Source organism: Furipterus horrens, unplaced genomic scaffold, assembly GCF_987537825.1.
Source record: "Furipterus horrens unplaced genomic scaffold, mFurHor1.1.pri manual_scaffold_11, whole genome shotgun sequence".
NCBI lineage: Eukaryota > Metazoa > Chordata > Mammalia > Chiroptera > Furipteridae > Furipterus > Furipterus horrens.
In genome coordinates this window covers 52,543,834-52,561,112 of record NW_028327181.1, presented here as the reverse complement: position 1 = coordinate 52,561,112, position 17,279 = coordinate 52,543,834, and the positions used below count along the sequence as shown (strand labels likewise).

Sequence of the window (17,279 nt, the reverse complement as noted above, 5' to 3'; positions counted from 1 at the left end):
CCAAGCGATTCCCAGTACCCCAGGGTAGGAAGTGGCAAGACCAACACTCAGAGGGAAACAATTCAGGCGAGACTTCTTCATGAAAATAGAGCAATTAGGCAAATGGTTACATTCTATAGGCTTACGATAAGACCCATTTCCTGCCCTAGCTGGTGTGGTTGGAGCACAGTCCCATAACCGAAAGGCGGAGGGTTCGATCCTCGACCGGGCATGTATTAGAGGCAATCAATCGATGCTTCTCTTCTCTGTAATATGGATGTTTCTCTCTCTGTGTTCCTCTCTCTAGAAGCAATGAAAAAAAATGTCCTTGGGTGAAGATTAAAAAAGAAAGAAAGAAAGAAAAGAAATGTGTGTTCCAACAAAACAAGGGAGAGAACCAAGAAAGAGAAAAATGTGACACCCAAGAAGTGGCCAGAAGCAGAAGACAAGAGAAACAAAGGAAAGTAATGAGATGATGACGAAGGAAGATCCCAGAATGACAGCTGACCATTGACCTGAAAAGAGACAGACCAAACCAGAGCAGGCACTTCCATTGCCAGTGAAAACAACAGCCTTGAGAGATTGCTTCATGTGTTGACAGTATTCAAAGGAATTAGAACTGGTGCAAGAGACAGAGAACACCAGCAAATTAAATAGCAACAACAACGGTTTCCATTTCTATTTCTTGAATTAACTAGGGAAAATAAAGAATTGTCCATCCGAGAAGCAGAAACCACTAAGTAGCTCAGCTATAATTAATCTACACAGACATGCAATGTACACAGCAGACTCTGACATAACCAAACCCCTTGGGGTCACTATTCTGGGAGGTAAGGAGAGGGGTATGCACATGGGTGAGGGGATAGAATAATGGTAGGAGAGCCGAGTTTAATTTCCTAATTTTCTACAGTAAGAAGTTCAAGAGACAATGTGTGATACTGGGATGTGGGGTAAGAAATAACACTATAAATATATTAGTTAGAAAAATAGAGAGCAAGTTGTAGGGTTAAAAGTGGTGGACTTGTCCTGGCCGGGTAGTTCAGCTGGTTTGAGCATCATCCTGATATAACAAGGTTTTGGGTTTGATCCCGGGTCAGGGCACATTTAAGAAGCAACCAATGAGTGTATAAATAAGTGGAACAACAAATTCTCTCTCTCATTCTCTCTCTCTCTCTCCACCCCGAATCAATAAAATTTTTTTTTAAGTGGTGGTATCTGAGAAGAAGGACTTGGGGGTGGAGTGAGGTAGGGGACTGTACTACTTTTTAAAATTCTGTCACTTTGATAAAAATAAACATCAAATTTAAAGAGAAAAATTAGAAGTATCATTCACAAGAGCAGCAAAACTGTAAGTTAGCTGTGAGTAAATGTAACTGAAGAGTTCAGGACTTGTAAACGAAAAGGATGAAACTGCACTGAGATACATTAAAGAAGACCTAAATAAATGGGCGGATACAATTTGTTTCTAGATGTAAGGTTCAAACAATTTGTTTCTAGATGTAAGGCTCAATATTGCTAAGGAGGCTTTTCACTCCATACCAATCTCAAAATGCAAGGCCATTCCAACAACATCCTGATAAGAGCTGTTTATAGACCTCAAAGAGCGAATCTAGAATCCACACGAAATTGCAACAGTCAAGAATGTCCAAGATGTGTCCTGGCCACTGTGGCTCAGTGGTTGGAGTGTCGTCCTGCACGCACGGGTTTGATTCCCGGTCAGGGCATGTGCCTAGGTTGCAGGTTCAGTCCCCAGTCTGAGTGCGTGTGGGAGGCAACTGATCAATGCTTCTCTCACATTGTTGTTTCTCCCTCTCCCTTCCTTTCCCTATGAAAAGCAATGAAAAAAAAAAGTCCTCAGGTGAGGATAATAATAAATAGATAAATAAATATTTTTTTAAAAAGAATATCCAAGAAAAGTTTGAAGAAGAACAAGGGCTTTTTCATCAGAGAATAAGACTTCTTATAAGGTTGAAATAACTAAAAGAGTGAGCAGAAGAGACAGGAAAGAAATAACACATATGGCAATGGTGCCCATCAAATCAGTAGCGAGGACAGAGTTAAAAATAAGAAATAGTAATGGATAATGAGCAACTCAGAAAAAACTAGAATTGGGTCCCTAACTTGTAGTAAAGAACAGAAAGAAACAAGAGGTAGAAGAAAGAGTTGAATGTCAAACACAGAACTTTAAAACTTTTAGAAAGTAGTTTAGACCATCTTATTACCTCAGTGGAAGAACACTTTTCTTAAATGAGACAAAAAAAAAATACAATCCATAAAGTAACAGATTAATAAATTTGACTAGACTACAATTAAAATTTTCTGTATGACAAAATACACAGTAAAAAAGAGAGAAAAAGAGAGAGGATAAAGTGATGATTAAAACACTACCCAACAGAAACGTGAGTGGAGTATGAAGAGGAAAGACACCAGAGAGGAGATGCGAACCACAAGTACACGTAAGAAAATGTACACAAGCTCAACCAGCAACGAAGGAAGTGCAAAGAGAGTTAAATCCAAGGTGCGATATCTCACACCCTCAGATGGCAAAACGAAGTCTGACGTGCTGGCGAGGGGAGTGGAAATTCCGACGCTGTGGGTGGCAGGGTGCATATATATTCACAAAACCTCTTTGAGAAACATTGTGGCGCTATTCAGCAAAATCCAGAGGTACATGCTCAGATCTAGAAAGTCTCCTTCTAGGTGTCTAGCTCCAGAGGGACACGTACAAATGTACTATGAGGCACTATGCAAGGATAATCCCTGTAGATTGCTTACAATAAGCGATGAGCTGTGAAATATGCACATGCAAGAAAACTAAACAGCAGGTAAACCCACTTCTGTAGGTATCAACATAGATCAACCTCAAACACATAAGGTATGAAAAAAAGCATAATGCAAAAAGGTAAATACAGTAAACCTTTCATGTGAGTTTAAAAACAAACAAAAAACCATTAGCATCCTGTTTCGGATTCATACCTACTAATACATGCCTGTGGAAAAGACACCCCAACCACAGAATAGTGGTTACCTCCAGGGAGAAAAAGGGAGAGGGAATAGAATTAAAGGAACACACAAGGGTTTTTAATGCCAAGTCCTGTGTTATTTCTGACTGACACTTGGCAAATGTTAATACTTGTCAAATCCAGAGAAGGCAATAAGCACAAGAAAAATGCTCAACATCATTAAGCCTCAGGAAAGCGCAAGTGAACAGCACAGAGAAAAACTACTTCACATTCATTAGAATGGCTACAAAAATGCACTGGCAAAAAACTAAATAACTGGGGGCTGATGCACCGCTGTGAGTAATGAGGAAGTGGAGCAGCCACTTCAGAAAACAGTTTTGCCATTTCTTATAAAGTTAAACATTCGCTTACCCTGTGATCCAGCAATTTCACTCCTAGGTATTTACGCAACAGAGACGGAAACGTGTCTGCAACACTTACACACCCATGTTCCAGCAGAATTATTCATCATAGCTAAAAACCAGAAACAGCCCGAGCGTCTGTCAACTGACAAATGGAAAAGCAAATCACAGTAGGTTCAGCGAATGGGATTCTACTTAGCAATAAAAAGGAATGAACCATTAATACAACAATATGAACAAATCTCAGATACTATCCTGTGCAAAAGGAACCAAGAGTACATACTGCATGATCCATTTCTATGAAAGCCTACAATATGCAAAACTAGTCTATAGGAGAGAAATCAGAAGTGACCTGAGGAGGTGAGTGGGAGAAGAAGAGAGACTGCACGCAAATGGGCAAAAGAGAACTTTCTGGAAAGATGGCCTATACTTTCATTACAGTGTTGGTTACATGGGTGTATACATTTGTCAAGTTATTGACTTGCACACATAAAATGGGGAAATTTTATTTTTTGGTAAATTATATAGCTCAGTAAAGTTGATTTTAAAAATATGGATGGTAGACACATTTGTTAGAGTCTAATATTTTGTAAGCAAATCTGATTAAAGTTAAGGTCATTTTATAAAATATTGGTTATTAATTATGTCTGTTGGGGAATGGGAGGTTTCAGGGACAGAATGAAAAACTCAGAAGGCTAATCATGCTAATTCATAGTTCTTTCCAGGGGAAGAGCTGTCTATTTAGTTATTAGCGCAGTCCCATTAGACACCAGAGGGTTCTTGGAGAACACCTGGTTCGAGTCTCTCATTTTCAGGACAGGAGCCCACAGGGAGATCTGTGCAAGGGCGCGGCAGCAGACATCTGTTGCTTAAGCTGCCCAGTGGCCTAGGTGCACCCCAACAGCGCCACTTCTTCTTAGGGAATTCTCTGTCCCCCACTGGGCACTTCCTCTGTGAGGCTAGGGATCCAGGCGCCAGCCCTCCCACTACAGATCCAAAGGGGGCCCGGTCGCTCCTTCGTCTCTCACAGGGCAAAGGTGTGACCCATGCTCGCCTCCAGATACTTAGATGGGGGCGGTTATTCATCACAACCAAGCAAACCTGACCACACCGTTTGTGCTCTAAGATGGTGCCTGTCATCCTTGCCTCCTGGTCTCCCTCCACTCAGCACCTCGGTTTCCACCTGTTTTCAGGTTTTCCCAGCCTGCTGCCCATTCTGTGACCTTCCAGCGCCTTTGCAGTGAGTCCTACTGCGCTGACGTCAGCTGGAATCACTTTTGGATATTTGCAGCCACAGAACCCTGTGTGACACATCACTCAGCCAGCACAAGGTACGCCGGGCCCACAGCCCAGAGCTCCCAGGTCCCAACAGCTGGCCCTGGGCACGTCAGCCACCTGGCCAACTGCTCAGGACCCACAACGCCAATGCCTCAATGGCTGTGGGGGACAGAATGGAAGGGCACGATCACTCATTAAGGAATATGCCAAGTACTTTGACGTGCTTTAATCAGTCCTTCCCGTAGCTTAGGAAAGTAGGGGTTATCCCAGTTTATCTTTGAGGACACTGAAGAGGAAGAGAAGTATTTTTTCAAGGTTACAGAGGTCATAAGTGACAGAGAAGGAACTTGAGCCAGATCTGTCCAACTTGAATGCTTAGTTCTGGTCGCCTCATCCTACTGCCTCACCTCAAGAAAATAAGTGCATCTTTTGCTTTCCCTACTTCATAGTTAGGGTCACTGAAACTTCACATGAGGTGTCTGAGGCATGACTGGGTGTTGGCTGCACTGACAAAGTAGTGAGGGGGTCCACAGTGTCCATGGACCCAGGACACCCACCCGGGACAGAGCGATGCCGGATGGGGGAGCAGAAGGGAGCAAGGGGCCTGAGGGAGAACAGAGGTGCTGGGGGAACAGTGTGCGAAACGGCCACATATCAGAGCAGTGGAAGTGAATTCTTTTCTGCATTGAGACGAATACGCATTCATGTTCCCATGGCAACGGAGCATGCTCACTGCCGTCCATACCTGAGTGACTCACGCTTTGGGCATTGCACTAGCCCAATCCAAGACCATTAGCTAATCAGCCTAAAATGTGTACACTTTCCCATGGACAGTACCTTGGAGGATAAATAGCATCTGTGTGTCCCTCTGAGGCTCTGGGAGCTGGGATCGAGTCCCCTTTGCCACCAGCTCACAGGAATGCACCACGTCTACTCAAAGACCCAGAAGAGAGGAGCAGTGTGGGCAGTGCCGCAGCACAGGTGCCTTGGGGTCCCAGTGCCAGTGCTCCTGAGAGAAGAGGAGCCCTAAAAGCTACGAGGACCTCACCCGACCGACATGGAGAGCCCTGAGTGGCTCCCTGGTGACTAAAGGGTGTTATCTGTTTAACAAAGGGCCTTGACAGGGCACCACAGGTACTGCTAAGTGTCCATAAAACCCAGTAGTTAAATGAAAGGGGTCCCCGCCCCCCCAAAAGGGAAGACCTCTGATTCCTACTTAGTTTCTTGAGAGTCGGTCAAGAGGTTTGGGTGTGCACGGGGGAAACCCAAAGGGGAAATGCATCAGAGAAGGAGAGTCAAGAGTAAGGAGACACTCTACCTGCCCATAGTGCAGAGTCGGCTCTGCCGGGAGAGGCCTGTGCACACAGACTCCGCTGCACGCGCCACGTGGGTTCAGCTGCCCAATTCTACTAAGCAGGCAGCCCTCTCCCCAAAGATGAGCTGGGGACCACTGAAGAGCTGGATCAGGACGTTTGAGGGGTACTCATCAACACCTCCTCAACAGCACGTGTCATCGAAGGCTTCTGCGGGAGCGTGGCACGTGCTTGTACCAGCTCAGCAAGGAGCGCGCGGCACCTGGGACATGGTGGCCTAGCGCCCACACCGTGTCTGTCTGGCCCACAGCACCCGGACGACAGGCTTCACCCGCTGCAGAATTTCAATCAGTGGTCACTGAGTTGTGTCGAATGAATAAATGAATGAAGAGAGCTTTCGGAACAATTTCCTCAAACAGTTCAGGAGCTTTCGTCATTATGAAGGAGACCAACTCAGCAAGCCTTGAGGGCTCAGAAGGCAGCCATCGGCCTCTGCTGAGCTCTGGAACGGCCCGCAGGCCCCTGTGCTGCTGAGAAATGGGAGTGGCGGATTTGGATGCCCTTGTCACTTCTGCAATCCATGGGTCCCCAGGAGCCCTCTATAAAGTAATGAAAATGATGAAAAGCATCAGCGTATCAGGAGAGGGAGGGAGGACTTGGTGCCAGGAGGGTCCTCTGGGCAGAAGGGCTACTGGATCTTCAAGCAGAGCAGACCCACTTCCCTCATCTGTGGAGGTGCAACTGCACAGGGACAAGTCCGGTTCATTAAAGGGGAAAAGCCTGTGCTGCTTTAAAAAAAAGAAAAAGTAAAAGAACTGTTGAGCCAGCAAAACCGCGGCTCCGTCAGGGGTCCTAGGGAGCGGGGCCGTGGTCTGAAGGAAGGAAGGAGGGGTGAGTACAAGACCCCAGGCAGCGTGGCTACTGGCTACCATCCTTCTTGGCACCGAAATTCCGGTATGTTTGAGCCCCCTGAGCTGAGGCGATGAGAGGGTCAGATAAAGGGGACCCAAGTGTCCCAACAACAAGTTCCTTGGCCACTGGCCAACTCTCATTAAACCTGTACAGGCCCGGGCTGGAGAGCGGCTCCACACGGCCCTAATTGTCAAACGTCTTTTTACAAGCTCAGCCCAGCACTGAAGGGATTCAAGGCAAATGCGCACATGGCCGATGTCTCTAACAGAGAAGTAAATCATCCTTAATTACACAGGGCAAGCCGCCAGGCTGTCCTATTTCTGGGGTGGCTGCCCCGGAGAGGAAAGGGCAGTGTGGGCACACACCCCAGAGGGGGACCATCACATCCAGCAGGTCGTATTGCGGAGCGGGGAGAGGCTGCACAGGGAAGCGCAGCATCTCAGTGACAGTCAGGAGCAGAGCGTTAGTGCCAGTCCCCATGCTCATCCGGACACCCACGGTGCAACAGGAAATGAAGAGGAAATAGAAGCAGAAAAAGCAAGCTGAGGTCTGGGTGAGGTTGGGGGGGCCTCTTCCATCCAATCTTCCAGCACAAGGAGTGGGCCCCATATTTGGCCCAGAGTTCTGCAGCCAGTGCAGAAAGGGAAACATGTTTGGCTCACTGCTCTGCGGTGTCCTTACGATAAAATAAGCCACCTGCTCAGGGGAAGCACAGCCATTCCTGCCCTAACACTGTGAGAAATTCCTCCCAAGAGTTCATAGAAAGGAACACACAGTTTTAAAAGAAAACCGTTAAAGACCATGAGTTTCATGACGTGGTTCATTTTAACCCTTGTTTGAATGAAGCCCTTAAAACGCAATCGCTGGGTGTCAGTCCCCAGCCGCCCTTCCTACCGCTCAGGTGTCGGAGAAGGCCTGGCCCACAGCCGTAAAAATGAGAAGCGGCCTCTCACGTTTGGGGAGAAAAGTGAGGAACGGGGGCAGGGTGTCGTGTAAATAACTCCTCAGCTTTCATAGCAGGGAACCAATAGTGTTCAAGTTAATAAATCTTGAACTGTCTTAGCATTTTATTTAAAATTTCAAAAGTAACTGCCAGGAGAACGAAAAATTAAAGGTGGCCAGAAAAGGAGAAGCGGGGAGTGTGCAGCTTTGCATTCGAAGCCCTTCGGTATGATTTGATTTCCTTTTTAGCCACACACACGTGATTAGCTTCGCTTAAAATAAAAACAAAGGATTTTAAGTTGTAGCATGGAAAAGGAGGGAAGAGCACACTAGCATGAAATGCAAACGACAGAGTGCGTCATTACAGGGATAAGCTTGAGTTTGCTCTGCCTGATGGAAAAACAAATTCTCTCGCCAACTTCAGAATTACTAAGAATGTGTCTCTGCAACACACATCACAACTCACAGAGACACAAGCACATCCTCCCCACAACGGAGAACCGCTACTCCAAGCAGTCCTTGAAAATCCAGATGAGGCCAATGAGGCAGGTTTCCCCTCACTGACTCTTTCGAGTCAACTAACTTTTATGGAAACTCAATCTGCCTAACGACTTAGGTCCACTCTCCAACTCAGTCTTGCTAGCCTGCTCTTGACTTTCAGAGCCTCATGGAGACGTGGACAAATCCAGGTCGGCCACACCAGGACACCCAGTTTCCCAAAGGTGCTGGTGCATTTGCACAAAGGATGGTGGTTAATCCTCAGCTACAAAGTCACTGCATTGTGGGATCTCAGCTGGTCCATGTCCTCAGTTTCTGGCTGAGGATTTGGAGTGCCCAGATGTGAAGTGAGATTGGCCCGAAGTCTTAAAACGTTGGGGCGGCAGCTTTAGAGCTGGGCTGTCAGGAACTCCAATCTAGTTCTCTTTCACTATGTCGTATCTTCTGGAACATTCCGCAGGGAAGTAGCCACTTGAAAAAAGGGGCTCCAATGTCAAATGTGGAGTAAACCAAGTGTTTCAGAGTGGGGAACGCATCCTGAATCCAAACCCTGCTCCCCGTCTTCCTCCACTACCTGTACCTCGGCCCTGGCACAGGCCAGCCTTCTCTCTCCCCTGAGGCAGCAAGAAACCAACTGCTCTCCTGTTCTTACTGAGGCCACAGCCTCGCATTCATTCTCCACCCAGCATCGTGACACGAGAGATAATCCACAGAGACCAAGAGCAGATTAGTGATTGCCAGGGGCGGGGGTGGGGGCAGGGGGTAGAGGGTATGGACAGTGACTCTTTAATGCGTACACAGTCTCCTTTGGGAGCAATGACAATGTTTTAAAACTAGACAAAGGTGGTGGGCACTAAATTGCCAGTGAATTGTGCACTTTAAAATGGTTAATTTTATGTTAGGTGAATTTTACCACAATTAAAAAAAACACCTCATTCTTCAAACCAAATCTCTTCAGTGGAGCCCCACTTTCCTTTGCGTAAGAGCACACGTCCAGTCCACAGTGGTGTGAATGCCCCCGTCTCTCCTCATCCCTGCTCTGGCTCAGACACAGTGGAGAGAGGCCAAGTGCATGTCCACCTCTTAGCCCAGGTGCATTCACTCTTCCCTCCCTCAGAGCACCCTTACCATAGATAACCATAGGCTTCCTCCCTTGTTGTATCGGGGTCTCTGTTCAAATGTTAGCAGCCAAAGACCCTTCCTGTCTACCCCACCCAAAACAGCACTACCTGCTGTGAGAAGAAAACAGTGCCCACTAGCCTGATACCACATCACTTGGTTGTTTTTTTGTTGTCTGCTTTCTGCAGTAGAATCTAAACAGCAAGGGCAGGGACTTCATTATAAGTACCCAGCACCCAGAACGGGACTAATGTACCACAGGTACTCACTAAAAATGTGTTGAATAAATGTCTGTCTATTTGTTCAAGGTTCAAAGTTATTTGACCAGAGAATCACTTTTTTCCAAGGGGCAAACTGGCAGGCAAGTGTTCAACAGACTGACTTAGACAAATCCTCACTGTATTAGTCTCTTACTGCTGCTGTAACAAATACAGTAGATCCCCTTGAGGGAGGTACAAGTCAAGACCCCCAGTGACCACCTAAAACCACAGGTAGTACCGAACCCTCCATATACTGTGTTTTTTCCTATACAAACATACCCATGATAAAGTTGACACTACTCTTGCACTTCAGGCCTATAATTAAGTAAAATGAGCGTTATCTGGACACAAGACCAGCAATACAGGGACAGTAGATCTACATGGAAGTGGGAACACATTCTCAACCCATGGACTAAGTGAAGGGCATTTGGGTTCCTCAAACCAGCCGGAAAATGTGAAGGCATCTCTTCCCCAGGTTATAGAAGGTGGTCCAAGACCATAGCAGTGAAATGAAGAACAATGTGGCCATGGCCCTGGTACAGGCTGCTAATCACTAACCTACGGCAATGATCAGCCTCTTGCAGTCCCCCATCTGCATCCTTGTGGATCTCCCCCAAATCCCCACTCAGGCCCCAGCTCGTGTTAATAAACCACATTCTCCCAAACAGACACAGGTCACTAATGCATCCAATTCAACATGTTCAAAACCAAATTCCATTCCTCAAATACTCCCTGCCATAAAGTTATATTTATGTTTTTATTTATAGTCCTAGTTCCCAGAAGCCCAAACCCCAAATCTAACATCTATCATATCTCCATTTATCAAATTCCCCATATTCAAGCCCTTTCAAAATGGTCTTTAAAGACCATGAGTTTGGTAGGCTTGTGTACTTTAACCCTCAATCTGAACTAAGTCCATTAGAGGCATCCCTGGGTATCAGTTTCCAGCTGCAGCTCCCACCACCCAGATGCCAGTGAAGGCCCCACTAATATACACAGTAAAATAAGAAGAAAACCGTCACAGTTGGGAGAAAGGCAAGGAGGGGGACTCCCATATCCTATCTATCCAACCACCCATATCTCTCTCAATTTTCTCCCCTCACCAGTCCTTCTTCTGTTTGCCATGTCTGTGTCCACTTACTAAAACATTAATTTTTAAAAAAAACAAAACTCTTATAGACCTTGTACTGCATGCAAAATAAAATCCAACAATCCTTCAAGGACCTTCAACATTTCGGTGAGCCAGGGGTGGACATGCGTTGATTCTGCCTGCCCGTCCATCCCCTAGTTCCTTCTCACACCACCAGCACCCTGTCTTTCCTGCGGGGAGCCACACCTCTCCATTCTGGGTATGGGCAACGCCGCCCAGCTCCCGGACGCAGGGCCAGGGCCCGCTCCCTGGCCATCTAGTACACTCCACCCTCCAGGCCACAGCGTCCAGTTCTGAAAGGCCCGATTCTACGAAGCATAATCACGGGACCTGGAAAAAGCAGCTCCCTCACTGAGGGCCTCCACGCCGCGAGGACACCAGTCTGAAGCTGTCGTAGTCCTCAACCTGGGGCTCGTCCCACGCATGGGAGGCAAGCGGCTGAAGTGCCGAAGGGCCTATCCTGACCTCAGGAGGGTCCTACAGGGGAGTCCGAACATCCCCTTCTCTGCTTAGGGCAGCACTGAGATGGTTTTTGACATTTGCTACAATAGAATGTGTCCCCCAAGGCAACCACGTCTCTCCTGGACTCAGCATGTCACCCACCCCACCCCCCCAGCCATGCCAGATCAAACATTTCCTAAATCCTACAGTACAAACACTGTTAAAGCCAGGTCCCTCATTGACCACCCAAGCACTCCTCTGGTCCCTCTGTGCCTTAGCTCACACTGCTCCTCGGTCCAGAACCCTAACCCTTCCCTCTCTGGCCTCTGGGGATCCTCTCCTTGTAGAGTAGACGCCTTGTCCTCTGAGAAGTGCTCGCACCCTTTTCTGAGGCCCTGTAACATTTCCCCTAGGTGTTCTCCAATGACCTGTTTACAGCCGCTCTCCCTACAAGGCTGCAAGCTAAAAGGGCAGCGGTCACTGAGTCCTCTCTGCACCCTGCCCAGGGGTGCTCAGTAAACACTGTCTTCATGGGACGGGAGGGAGAGGGCAGGGCAGAAAGTGGCACTCTCCCGTCTCGCGTGATCAGACACCACCCAGGACACGCCGGGCGTGGAAGTCAGGTGCAGGAGGGCATGAGTCCCAGCCTCAGCCAGCCCGGGGGCCCCCTTCCAGGCTGCTTGCTTTTTCATGTTTTCACAAACCTGACTTCACAACTGCAGAAACTCGCCTGGGCTCCAGGCCTGTAGTCAGACCTGCAGGTAGGCAAGCAGGTCTGGAGGGACCCGCTTCTTTCACCCAAAGCTCCCATTCACCTCCCACTGCCCCCTCTCTCCTCCCCAGAGGGCCCTTCTGAGCAGCGGGCAGTCAGAGCACCTGGAATGAGTCACCACCCGAGGGGCAAGAAACGCGCCCCCACCCACCCAACCCCGCGGGCCAGCCTGATGACGGGGAAGCAGGAGGAGGCTTCCTCGGCTGCCTCCTAAATATAAATGATGAAAAAAGGTTGAACTGAGGGACAGAGTTGTGGCCACGGGCATGGAGGGGAGAAATGGGTACCCTGTGTCCACTCCCTGCTCCCAGGCCCTCCTGTAGGCCCTGCTTCCTCGTGCTTATGAAATAAGCCTGCTGGATTTGACATCCTTTGTCTTTGGCCCCTTCCAGCAGCACAGTCTGTGACTCATTGGAAAAAGCAGAGGAAGCTGGGGACACGCCTGCCCAGGCCGCCCTCTGCCACGCCCCTGTTTACCAAACAGCGCCTGGGCCACCAGCCCACCGCCACCAGTCAGGGGCATTCCGCGCAGGTCCTGAGAACAGGTTCCACAGGGCGCGGCAGCGCAGAAAGCCCCGCTAGGTTTCCACCGTAACGCCCACGCCGAGCAGGCAGGGACTCTGCAAACCTTTCTGGCCAGCCAGCCCCGCCACGCAGGTGCTGCAAGGGACGGATGAACTGCGTTTCTGAATTCCTCCTCCAACACACCCCCGCCTCTGTGCATTCTTGCTTTAGGCGGCCAAGCTGGATGGAATCCTCTAACCCCCTGCAGGCCCAGTGAGGTGGAGACACCCAGTGTGGTAGGAAAGTGGGCCCCAGGCAGGGCAGCCGGAGCAGACAGGCCCACGTACACTGCACCTGATTTTGAAAGGAAAACCGAATCTCTGGGACTTGGACTTTTGGGAGGTCAGCCCCTGGTCACCACCTCAGTGTGCCAGTCCTCACAGAGCCCTCTGCCCAGCCTCTCTCCCCAGAGCTACGCTCTCCCCAATCTAACACACCCCAGCCCTGCAGCATGACCAGTGACCCTCCTCCCAAAGTCACTGGGAACTCTCAGCCTCTACTTCATACCAAACGGCACGACAGGGACAGGGAAGGGCAGGACTCTCCTCTCCTGCTGGACCTGAGAAATATTCTTAGCTTGTAAGTCCAGTTCCTTAGCACCTACATGACAGACCAGGAAAGCAAAGACGGAGAAGAGGAGGTTGAAATCCATTTATCCCGCACCCCCACCTTTTTAGTTCTTAAGGCGCAGAAGAAGGAAACAGAAACTTTTGTTTAAAGGAAGGCTTGGTGGAATTATTCACATTTAATGGATGTTAAAATGAGTAATTTATAGGGTTCCTTGCAGCCTTGCCTTTTGTGATGAATTTCATTATATTCCTAGCCCGACCTGCAACACCATCCCCCATTAGCAGAGATGATCAAAATCTTGCTGTCAAAGGAATGGTCTCCACCTGCCTGCCTCGGCGTCCTCACTGTGGTGTTCCCTTCTTACTGCCTTGGCAGGGACACGGGCACACAGACTCTCTCACACCGTTAAAGTGGGGAACACTGCTTCCTTCAGGCCTCCCTCAGCCCTCTTGCCTCCGGTCTCCTTGAAGCCTTTGCCTTCGCCCAGACTTTCCCATTGACTTCTGCGGCACTAACCATCTGGCTTCCCTGTCTGCCAGGGAGCTGGACCAGTTTTCTCAAATCCCATCCAGGCTAACACCCAGGATTCCATCGCGTCCATATCGCGTCAGTTACCATTTTGGGTAGATTTCCATTCTCCACCATCTGGAATCAACCGACCTTGAGTCTCCTTTGGGTACCACTCTGGTTCGTTTCTTAGTCCTATGGCTAGGATAGGGCTGACCCCACCTCTCAACCATACCACCCCAACCTCCATTCAAAAGCCACCCGCTGATTTTCCTCCTTTCTTTCCTTTAGGAATTACTGAGGGGTTTTAGAATCTTTCTGAGGAGGTTGCTAACGTGGAAAACGAAGCCAGCACGGAGGAAAGGAAAGCCAAGACAAGATGCGGATACTCCCGATGATGCTGCCTTTGTCCCTCCTATTAGTTATACATGATTGCGGTGTAACGAATTAACCCAAAGCTCAGTGGCTTCAAACGGCAGGTATTTATCCTGTCAGTTTCTGTGGGTCAGGGGTCTGGGTGCAGTTTACGCAGACCGTGAGCCTTACCCAGGGTCTTTCGCGAGGCTGCAGTCAAGGTGCCAGGCAGAGCTGTAGTAAGCTCAAGGCTCAGCTGGCAGAGACTGCTTCCAAGTGCCTCCCTGTGGCTGTTCACAGGACTCAGATCCTCGCTGGCTGGGGAGGAAGAGATGCTTTAAGTCCCTGACGCTGGTCATGATGCCTCTCCTGAGTTTTGACAAACGGATGATAAGATCCATCTTACAAGTTGGGCTCTCACCCTTTCAACCTTTTTGTTCCTCTACCCTTGTTCATGACTTGGCTGCATGGTACAAGGGACCCTACCATTTCAGTGTCTGCTCTGACATTTTTTTAAGGTACCTGGTACTGGCAAGAAAGGGCTGGCAGAACCACCTGAGCAACGCACTCCCCAGGCCCAAATGGGTCCTCCTACCCATCAATCCCAAATGTAAGGTAGAACAGATGCCCCAAGGAGCTCTGACCTGTGTGCCAGTAGGGTCATCCAGGACAGCGTGAAGTTTCCAGAAGGGCAGCCTTGTGAGCAGATTGCTCCTGCTGGCTGACACAGTCTTTGGTGGGACTATGTCAGACTGAGTCCCTAGAATAGCCCTGACATGCTGATTTGGGGAGATGTAAATTGTTTACACATCCTAGAGGCAGTCCTGCCCCAATCCCACCTTGGCCACCTATTCCATGGTCATCCCCTTGACCTGGTATTTTAAACCTGTCCTTCTCAAGCTTGGATAAACATTAGAATCACCAGGGGAGCTTCTAAAAAGGAGGATGCCTGGACTCTACACCAATTAATTCAGAAGCTCACTAAAAATCAAAATCCCCAGACCTGTTTTTTTAAGTTCCCCATATAATAACATTGAGCAGACCGCTTTAAATGGATGGACACAAATTTCAAACAGGTACTCAACTCTTGCTACCCTGCCCTAAATGTAAGTTCAATGGACAAATAACGTGGGCATCTCCTGGACACATTAGGAAACTGAGCACCTTCCTATGCTTCCCACTGCAGAAGGGCTATGGAGTCGCCCTTCTCAATGTGGGGCCCACGGAGAGCATCAACATCACCTGGTAGCTTGTTAGAAACGCCGAATCCACATTTTAACAAATCCCCAGGTGATTCATTTGCACATTCAAGTTTGAGAAGCACAGCTTAAGCCATTTAGCAACCCTGCTATAGTTACCCTGTGGATTTGTTTTCCATCTTCAAAACAACTATTTCATATTCTTTCTCAGATAATGGACTTGCTCACACCTCACTTAGTCATAAGCAATCTGACAATAACTCTTCATCAACCCACTGCCCAGCTTCCACCCTACCCACATCAGTGCCCACATTCTCAGCCTTCCCTCCCATGAGTGACTAAAAGGTTGTCCTCCTATTAAAGGCAAGCAACCTACCTGCTTTCTACCCATCAGCACTTAACACCTAGGTGTGTGTGTGTGTGTGTGTGTGTGTGTGAAAGAGAGAGAGAGAGAGAGAAAAACTTTTTGGTCCCTAGTCCTCCAGTCCCTGCCTATTCCTCACTTCTCATCACAGCAAATATTTTCACCAAGATTTACTTATACTGGTGACCTCTCTGTTCTTACATCTAATGCTCTGCTACCTGCTCCACTGGGTCTGCTCTCCCAGTGTCACCAGTGACCTCCATGCAGTTACCACATTCTAGAGGCCTTGGCCAGCCAGCAACATTCAACATCCCCTCCTTCTGGAAACAATGACTTCTCTTGGCTTCCATGGCATCTCACATTTTTTCTCAAGCAGTCACTTTTCTGGGTCTTCCTCCTGTGCCCAGTCTTAAATGTTGCAGCCACCTCCTGCCCCCTACCCCTCTTTTCCTACCTTCTCACTCACTTTAGTAGCCTGACCCCGTTCCCTGGCTTTGCACACCCTCTATTTCCTGATGGCCCCCGATTCCCATCTCTAGCCCTGACCTTTCCCATGTCCCCCTGGCTACTTGCCATCTCGACACGCATGCTCAGCAGGAATCTCTAACAGGTCCAGAAAAGAACCCATCTTCCTCACTTCCAAAAACAAAGCAAAACCAAACACGACCTGCTCTGCATGCCTCACTTCTGCAGATGGCACCCCAATCCATCCTGTTGCCGAAGCCCAAAATCTAGGATCATCAAGTTGTCCCACTTTCTCCATTCAATCTCTCTCCACGCCCGTCAGTTCTATCACCAAAGCTCGTCGGGAACCCACCCGCGCTTCTGTCCCCAGTGCTGCCACCCTGTGCCCCAGGCGCCACGCGCACCCCCTATAGCACTACCTCGATCTAGCTGGCCAGCCTGCTGCACTCTTCATCCTTTATGTTCATTCTCAACGTGGCAGCCAGAGTGAACTTACAAAACACTAATCAGACCACGTCAACCTTGAAGTAAAATCACCCAAAGACTTTCCGCTCCTCTTAGGAAAAAGAAACCCAAATGATTTAGCCTAATGTACAAAGCACTGAAGTCTGCCGCCTTCTCTCTGCCTCCCCGCGCACCACCATATGCCGCTCTCTGCGCGGCCACGCTGGCCTGCTGGCTCTGTGCGCTCCCTGCAGCAGACACTAGCTGTGTGTGGCTACCTAAAGTGAAATCAAAGTTAGCAGAAACTAAAGTAAGATGCAATATTCAGTGCCAAAGTCCCCTAGCCACAATTCAAGTGCTCACTTGTCCCATGTGGCTGGTAGCCACATGGCTCGTGCAGATAAAGAACATTCCCGTCACTGAAGGAAGTTGGCCTGGACAGTGCTGTTCTAGCTATTCCCTGGAGGGGACAAGTTTTGTCCTTCCTTGTGGTCTTTGCATTCACTGTCCCCTTTGCCTGAGGTATCTTTCCCCCACCTCTCCCCACTGCTGGATCTAGACATCAGCTTAAATGTCACCTCCTTGGAGAGGCCTTCCCAGAACACTCAATCTAAAGAAGCCACCCATGAGTTACTCCCAATCATAGGAATCACAGTATTCACCACTGGCTAATGCTTCTCTTGTTTATTTGTGTTTGCTTCTTGCCTAATGCCATCTCACCCCAAAGTACACTTAGGCGACCGAGGACCTCATCCATCTTGCTCGCCACCACAGTCTCTCCAAC

The 17,279-nt window shown here is 48.6% G+C and overlaps 1 protein-coding gene across 4 annotated transcripts in view; it reads right to left on the bottom strand.

The window, feature by feature from the left end:
- GAS7 (growth arrest specific 7) overlaps positions 1–17,279 on the bottom strand; it is a 207,164-nt gene that overhangs the window by 125,243 nt on the left and 64,642 nt on the right. The gene's annotated exons all lie outside the window — the stretch shown is intronic.